Source organism: Sus scrofa, chromosome 17 (genome assembly GCF_054392235.1).
Source record: "Sus scrofa isolate SSC_HxYL_T2T_F1_AM1 chromosome 17, Sscrofa_HxYL_maternal_Yorkshire_Landrace_v2.0, whole genome shotgun sequence".
Taxonomy (NCBI): domain Eukaryota; kingdom Metazoa; phylum Chordata; class Mammalia; order Artiodactyla; family Suidae; genus Sus; species Sus scrofa.
Window position 1 is genome coordinate 47,508,925 of NC_139399.1, and position 8,472 is coordinate 47,517,396.

Consider the following 8,472-nt stretch of genomic DNA (forward strand, 5'->3'; position numbering starts at 1 on the left):
AAAAATAAAGTCATTAAGAAACAAAATCAAAATTGGATTGTGATGATCATTATACAACTACAGATGTGATAAATTCATTGAGTAATAAAAACCAAAATCATCCAACTAAAGATTATCATGCTAAGTCAAGTCAGAAAGAGAAAGACAATACCATATGATATCACTTATAGGAGGAATCTAAAATATGGCACAAATGAACCTTTCCACAAAACAGAAACAGACTCACAGACAGGGAGAACAGACTTGTGGTTGCCAAGGGAGAGGAGCAGAGGAAGACGGATGGACTGGGAGTTTGGAGTTTGTAGATGTAAACTATTACATTTAGAATGGATAAAAAACAAGATCCCACTGTAAAGCACAGGGAACTATATCCAATCTCTGGGGATAGACCATTATGGAAAATAATACGTATATGTGGGTATATATATATCGAGTCACTTTGCTGTACAGCAGAAATGGGCACAACACTGTAAATCAACTATACTTTACGAAAGAAGGAAGGAAGGGAGGAAATCAACAAGAAAATCTAGGCAAATATCCTTTGATCACTGATACTCTTTCTGAGCCTAAAAGCAATGGGCAACATCACAAAGACAGACATTTGACTGAGTGAAAAGTTGTCACTGTTGTTTCAACAGCTTAAAAAGTGTTAGGAAAAAGCAGACAATAATCTTGGGGCAAAGAATTACCTGCAACCAATATGACAAAGGCTAAGCACCCTTATTACTACAAATAACGTGCAAGTCAGAAAAAAACTCATAATGACCTGAAAAGATGTGAAGATAATTCACAGTTGACAAATGTCCAATAATTATGATTTTTTTGGCTGCACCTGCAGCATGTAGAACTTCTCAGGCCAGGGATTAGACCTATAGCACAGCACAACCAGAGCCAAGGCAGTGACAATACTGGATCCTTAACCCACTGACCCACCAGGGATCTCCTGAAATTTGAAGATATTCAATTTCACTAAAAAAAAAAAAGAAAAAGAAAAGAAAAAAAAGGCAAATTAAAAGAACCAAAGATTGCAGTTCTCTTGTGGCACAGCACGGTGGTAGGGGTCCAGAGCTGTCACTGCAGCTGCTTGGGTCACTGCTGTGGCGTAGATTTGATCCCTGGCCCAGGAACTTCTATGTGCTATGGGAGCAGCTAAAGCGGAAAAAACAAACAAACAAACAAAAAAAACCCAAAGACTATTCTTCAGCCATCAAATGAGGAAAGATTGGCACAAAACTGCGAACAGTTGATGTGGCCAACCTAAGGACTGGGAGAGACAAACACTGAAACTACAAATGCTGTCATGGACAGCACTTTAGAGCATGCCTTACAAATGTTCATTCTTACTCTTTGTCCCAGTAATCCCACTTCAGGGAATCTATTTCAGGAAATTCTCAGAACTGCAAAGACATTTCTTTTTTCTTTTTCTTTTTTTTTTTGCTTTTTATGGCTGCATCCACAACATATGGAAGTTACCAGGCTAGGGGTCAAATTGGAGCTAGAGCTGCTGGCTTACACCACAACCACAGCAACTTGGGATCCGAGCCACATCTATGACCTACACCACAGCTCACAGGGATTGAACTATGGATACTAGTGGGCTCATCACTGCTGAGCCACAACGGGAACTCCAGAACTGCAAAGATATTTATGTAGGAAATGTTAATCTCAATTGTTGAAAATTGGGAAAACAATGTAAATAAAGAGGAAGGAGAGAAAACACCTCTCAGGATGTGTGTCTATATCTGCATGTGTTTACAGGAACATGGAGAAAGGTAAGGAAGAATACATACCTATTATCACTGCTACAGCTGGAAGGTGGGAATGCAGCAGGGTCGGGGGTGGGGTGGGGGGCAGGTATTCACTTTTTCTTTGTAGGCTTTTGCACTATGTAACTTGCCATAATTAACACAGAGTGCTTGCTTTTGTAATTTAAAAAATGAGGAGTTCCCATCCGGGCTCAGTGGTTAATGAATCTGACAAGGAACCATGAGGTTGTGGGTTCGATCCCTGGCCTCGCTCAGTGGGTTAAGGATCCGCCATTGTCATGAGCTGTGGTGTAGGTTGCAGATGAGGCTCAGACCTGATGTTGCTGTGGCATCGGCCGGCACAGCTGTAGCTCTGATTCATTGGATCCCTAGTCTGGGAACCTCCACATGCCGCAAGCACAGCCCTGAAAAGTGCAAAAAAAGAAAAATATGGAGTTCCCGTCGTGGCGCAGAGGTTAACGAACCCGACTAGGAACCATGAGGTTGCGGGTTCGGTCCCTGCCCTTGCTCAGTGGGTTAAGGATCCGGCGTTGCCGTGAGCTGTGGTGTAGATTGCAGACACGGCTCAGATCCCGCGTTGCTGTGGCTCTGGCGTAGGCCAGTGGCTAAAGCTCCGATTGGACCCCTGGCCTGGGAACCTCCATGTGCCGCAGGAGCGGCCCAAGAAATAGCAAAAAGACAAAAAAAAAAAAAAAAAAAAAGAAAGAAAAATATCTGCCACGTAGAATCTGATCCCTATTGAGCCTATCACCCAGGACCCTAATAAAAAGAATGAGGAAAAATACAGTCATTAAGTCTCCAGGCCCCACCATAGTGAACTCTGAGAGCTGATTTCTATGGCTGTGATTGTAAGGGCCAGTACTCAGTGGTTTACAGGTAGGAGAGCAGACTACCAGAAAAATCAGAAGGGATTTATTTAATTCCCAAATTAAAAGCACAACACTCACTAATTAATCTGTCTAGAAGGCAGAAGGCATCAAGAGAAGAAACTCTGGCATCTCTACCTGGCAGGTTACTGCCATAAGCCTGCTCTACCTAACCCTGCTCCACCCACATATCGAGGTTAAAAGGTTGTAACTTGAGGCCTATCTGAAATATGCCCCCCCCTTTTTTTCTTGCTTTTTTGCTTTTTAGGGCTGCACCCTTGGCATATGGACATTCCCAAGCTAGGGGTCAAATCAGAGCTGCAGCTGCCAACCTATGCCACCACCACTGCAACATGGAATTTGAGCCAAGTCTGCAAACTACACCACAGTTCACGGCAATGCCAGATCCTTAACTCACTGAGTAAGGCCAGGGATTGAATCTGCATCCTCTTGGATACTAGTTGGGTTCGTTTCCTCTGAGCCACAATGGGAAGTCCCTGAAATATCCCTTTGATGCAAACTGCACAGGAAATCAGGTAATCAAGTATAACTAGAAAGCTATTTAAGAAAGCCATGGAGACATACACAATTTTTAGGTAATACTCCTCACCACTTAACCAAGAAAAGATAAAATTAAAGATTTTTTTTTTTGTCTTTTTGCCATTTCTTGGACCATTCCCGCGGCATATGGGGTTCCCAGGCTAGGGGTCTAATCGGAGCTGTAGCTGCCAGCCTACACCAGAGCCACAGCAACGCGGGATCCGAGCCTCGTCTGCGACCTACACCACAGCTCATGGCAACGCCGAATCGTTAACCCACTGAGCAAGGGCAAGGATCGAACCCGCAACCTCATGGCTCCTAGTCGGATTCGTTAACCACTGCGCCACGACAGGAACTCCTAGATTTTTTTAATCTTAATCCAGTGTTGGTTTGGTTTTTGACCACACCTGTGACGTGGAAGTTCCCAGGCCAGGGATGGAACCCATGCCATAGCAGCAGCCCAAGCCACTGCAGTGACAATGCTGGATCCTTAACCTGCTGAGCTACACAGGAACTCCTTTTATCCAGCATTTCAATCTTCAACCCAGTGTTGCCTTAACTGTGGACGAACAGGCATTTACATATACAATATGTTGCTTTCAAAAACATGTAAGCCATGGGAGCTCCTGACATGGCTCAGTAGTTAACATCCGACTAGTGAGGAACCCAAGTATTATTCATGCGGACGCAGGTTTGATCTCTGGCCTTACTCAGTGGGTTAAGGATCTGGCGTTGCCATGAGCTGTGGAATAGGATGCAGACATGGCTCAGATCCCGAGTTGCTGTGGCTGTGGCATAGGCCAGTGGCTACAGCTCCAATTGGACTTCTAGCCTAGGAATTGCCATATGCTGCAGGTGCAGCCCTAAAAAGACAAAAAAAAAAAAAAAAAAAAAAAAAAAAAAAAAAATTAAGGCTTAGATGGTAGAAAGCTAAAGAAAGAAGAGGCCTTTAGGTTCATCACATCCAACTCTCTCATTCCTCAGATCAAGAGAAAGAAATGGGAACTGGGATTGTCAAAGCCCCACAGCTATTAGAAGCAGAACTAAGACACCCTCATAATGATATCTGCTCTCCTATAAAACTCTGTATGCTATTCACGAAGCATTTTTAAATGGCCTTTATTTGCTTTGATTCCCCCCCCCCAAAAAAAAACAGATGTTTCCACAGATGATAAAACTGAGGTACAATGGACTTGGATGACGTGCGTCCATCACCTGGCTAGTGGCTCCAAATCCAATTCCCATATCTTTTCCACCACCAGACACGTGGCCCAAGTCGATTTCTTCATGCCAGCCTAGTAGGTGGTTTCCCCAGCTTCAGGCACACAGCCTGTCAAGCACGGGGCACTCAACAAATTAGATGAACGGGTGAATACCCAACAACTGGGAGAAAGTTAGGCAAATTATAGTCGATCGACAAAATACTACAAGGCTTTTAAGAAGTAAGATGTTGATAAACCGAAATCCATATTAGATGAAAAAGCTCAACCTCTCAGAAGAGAGCCACGACCTCCTAGACCTCAGAGACAGGTCTCCATCTGTTTGGTCTCAATTACCCAGCGCTGCCTCACCTGATCACACTACCGCCAATCTCTTCCCACCTCTCCTCAGCCACGGTCTCAGGATCCTGCAGGCGCTCCCTACCTCCCGCACCACCAAATCCAAATGCTTCACCTGGCCTTTAAGGCCCCATCCGCTGAGTGAATACAGCTGTTTCGTCAATTACTCACTGACTCTGGGCTCTCCCCTCTACCCCACAGAATCCCATCTCTCTCTCTTTTTTTGGCCATGCCTGCATCGTGTGCAAGTTCCCAGGCCAGGGATCAAACCCGAGCCCCAGACGATGCCAGATCCTTAACCCAATGCTCCACAAGCTAACTCCCAGAACCACATCTTTTATGCTACCAGACCTAGCCTTGACTCATGTTGGCTTCTGGTGAATATTGGTCCCTCTTCCATTTCCATCAACACCTTTTTTTTTTTAAATGAAAATAGATGTCCATGACATTCATTTGAACCTCTACAATAAAGCGCACTAGAAACAGGGACAATCAAGAGAGTTTAATCATCAAGAGGGATCTCTAATTTGAGTTTTCTTTTTTGTTCTTTTTTGCTTTTTAGGGCCAAACCAGTGGCATATGGAAGTTTCCAGGCTAGGGGTAAAATCGGGGCTAGAGCTGCCGGCCTATGCCATAGCCATAGCAATGCAGGATCCAACCATGTGTGTGACCTACACCACGGCTCACAGCAACACTGGATCCCTGATCCATTGAGGGAGGCCAGGGATCAAACCTGCATCCTCATGGATCCTAGTCAGATTCATTTCCACTGCCCCACAATAGGAACTCCCTAATTTGAGTTTCAAGTACACAGGCAGGATTGCCTTATGGAAGCTATCCAACCCCTTTCCTGGCCTGAGAAATCTGGAGTTCCTAGGATTCTCCCTAAAATGGCCCCCTGGGTGCCACCAGATTAGCCTGGGCTCTGAGGCCACGCCCACTCCTCATTCCCCTCTGAGCCACACCCCACCCCACTCCCAGATCTGTCCAATGAGTCAGGACTCCAAGTTCATTATGGGGCAAGTCCCTTCTCTCAGGGACCCTGTTTTTTCGTATGTGAAGGGGGGCAAAATGGATGAGAGAAAAATGACAATAAAAGTAAATTCTGAGGAGTTCCTGCTGTGCCTTAGTGGGTTAAGAATCTGACTGCAGTGGGTTGGGTCACTGAGGAGATAAGGGTTCAATCCCAGCCAGGCACAGTGGGCTAAAGAATCCAGCATTGCTGTAGCTGCAGTGTAGGTCCCAGCTGTGGCTGGGATTTGATTCCTGGCCTGGAAATTTCCATATGCCACTAGTGCAGCCATTAAAAAAACAAAAACAAAAGACTTCCTAGTTGGAAAAAGTTTTCTCATGAAAGTTCTCCCCAGGTATATTCAAAGCCCCTTCTTGCTAGGACATTGCAAGTGTTATAATAAGTACACCTTGGCCATCCCCCAGGTTAGTGCTCAGACTTACCCCGTCACAACATCCTGCTGTGCAGAGGTCCCAGAAGGCTGTAAGCAGTCAGCTCCCAGTGAGAGAGGTGTGAGACATGTAGCTCTTTGAAATTTTCCATCAAAATAAATAGTGCTGCAAAGAACAATCTTGTATAAGCATTCATCTTTATTCTGCAATTATTGCTTGAGAGAGATTCCTAGAAGTAGACTTACTGGCTTAAAGGATGCACACATTTTAAATCCTGATACTTAACTAGTTGAGAAACTTTACATAGGAATTCTCAAACCTACTATTATGCTTCACCTGGGGAATCTGTTTACAATGCACAATCATGACACACCACCAGCCTCCCTCTAAACCCCAAATTGCCCCTTCCCCCTCCAGGAAGTCTGGGGAGGGGCTCCAGAAGCAACTTTGCTATTCAGCTCCCAGGTGGCACCACTGCAGGCTAAAAGGAGGAATGAGCTGCTCTCTTCCATTTGCCCCAGTGAACCTCGTCTAGCACAAGACTTAGGAAGCACTGGCCTAGGGGGCTTCTGCTGCCCCAATTTGCAGGGAGGTCTCTGGGCTCCAGCCCAGGGTCAGTGGCTTTCCCAAAATGGGCAGAGTCCGGCTCTCAGAGTGCAATGCCTGGCACCAAGTACCAGGGACAGTCACATCTCCTGGCTCATCTGGCTGCCCTTCAGGTCCCCCACTAAGTCCCCTATCCCACACATGCTCTGTGATTCTAGTGATCAGGGCCCTGAAGTTTTACCTTTCTTACCTGAGACTCCTCAAGCCTTCCTCTTTCTCTCAGAAGGCTATAGACAGAGCATCACTTTCCCAAGAAATTGTTTGGGGTCTCCACTCTGGGCCTCAGTTTCCCCATCTGTGAAATGGAGAGTGCAATGCAGCGGCACTGACCCTCTGGGATTGCTGTAAGGAGAGTAGTGTGGCCGACGAAGTTCTAAGCATTTGCAGATTGGTCTGCCCTCAATGGGGAGTCCAGGTGCACCTTAACAATCATCATCAGCATTCTGATTGGCTTAGGGCCTGGGGAGCCAACTAAATTTTTGTTTTCAGAGTTATCCATAGTTTAAGCACAGTTAAGACCAAAAGCCATTTATTGCAAAGCTGCTGATTTCCAAGCTCAACGGCCCTAAATATCTGGGGTTAGATGAGGAACCAGAGGCCCAGAAAAGGCCTTGCCGATTTTTAGGCTGATTCTGTGCTTCGCTCTGCAGGGCACAAAGTCTTCTAGGAAGGCCAATAGGTTGGTCAACAGGTATTTCACAGTATGCGGAACAGAGAGCAAAGAGCAGGGAAGAGAGTGCTAGCAGGGCTGGAGAAGACCAAGAGAACTGTCCTGGAGTTAGGTGTTGTGGGCAAAGAAGAAAGACACCATCTAAAAAGCAAAAAAAAAAAAGAAAGAAAGAAAGAAAGAAAGAAAAGAAAGCAGCCAGGAGCCCCGAGGGCTCCTTGACAGGTGGTCTGCCTCCTTCAAGGGCCGGCTCAATCAGATAAGGACTTGGCCTCCACTGTGGTACCCACCTGGGCTGAATAACTCTGGTTGACTGTGAGACAAGGAGCAAAGTCAAGAGCAGCTTATGAGCAAACCGAGGACTTACAGGACATGTAACAGCACCTACCCCATCATCTGAGGGTGATACACACGCAGTGCCTCGCTTAATGGTCACTGCGTATTAACACTCCTTAAACATTGGCTGTTTTCAGCTCTGGCTGCCTTGCGTGATAGACCCTGGGGCTACATGCTTTGGGGTAATGCTCAAGAAACCTTTCTACCCGACTCTATGAGCCCCTAGGGGCAGAACAGGCGTCGCATTCAAACCCCGTTTCTTACCAGCTGGGATTAAATCCCTGGACTAACGGGGCCTCAGTTTCCTTTCCGTGCAATGGGAAAAATCAAACCGCCGGCGGGAGGTCCTGATGAAGGGAGCGGACTAACAAACATCAAGATTTGCATTAATTCTCCTCTCCGTAACGGCCCTCACCCCCAGAATGGAGCACACAGTAGGCGCTCCGGAAATGCTCTCCGAAAGGAGGAACGGGCCACTTCCTGCCCCCAAGCGGACTATCCCGATCTGCGTTCCCACCACTCCTCTACGAAGGCCATGTGGCATTCCTGAGGGTGGGGGTGGGCGCAGGAAGAAGGTGCCCTCCCGGCCCCGCCCCCTCCGGGTGCGGTGGGCGGGGCAAAGCCCCTCGCTGCCGCTGGCCCGCCCCTCGGGGGTGGGCGTAGCTCACCGCGCTCCGCACAAAGTTTGTTTTCTCGCTCCCGGCGGGTGGGGGAGGGCGAGGAGAGCG

General features: G+C 46.8%; 1 long non-coding RNA gene across 3 annotated transcripts in view; it reads right to left on the reverse strand.

The window, feature by feature from the left end:
• The window catches only part of LOC110257438 (uncharacterized), a 69,396-nt gene extending 61,104 nt beyond the window's left edge, over positions 1–8,292 (reverse strand). The window contains exons 1-3 of one of the 3 annotated variants that reach the window (XR_014832288.1): positions 8,009–8,292; positions 6,932–7,036; positions 6,187–6,300 (exon numbers count right to left, since the gene is read on the reverse strand). This is a non-coding gene — a long non-coding RNA (uncharacterized LOC110257438). Of the gene's footprint in view, positions 1–6,186; positions 6,301–6,931; positions 7,037–7,698; positions 7,722–8,008 lie in introns of all 3 variants that reach the window. The other 2 variants (XR_014832289.1, XR_002340023.2) reach the window with 2 other exon arrangements.
• Between the last annotated feature and the right edge of the window lie 180 nt (positions 8,293–8,472).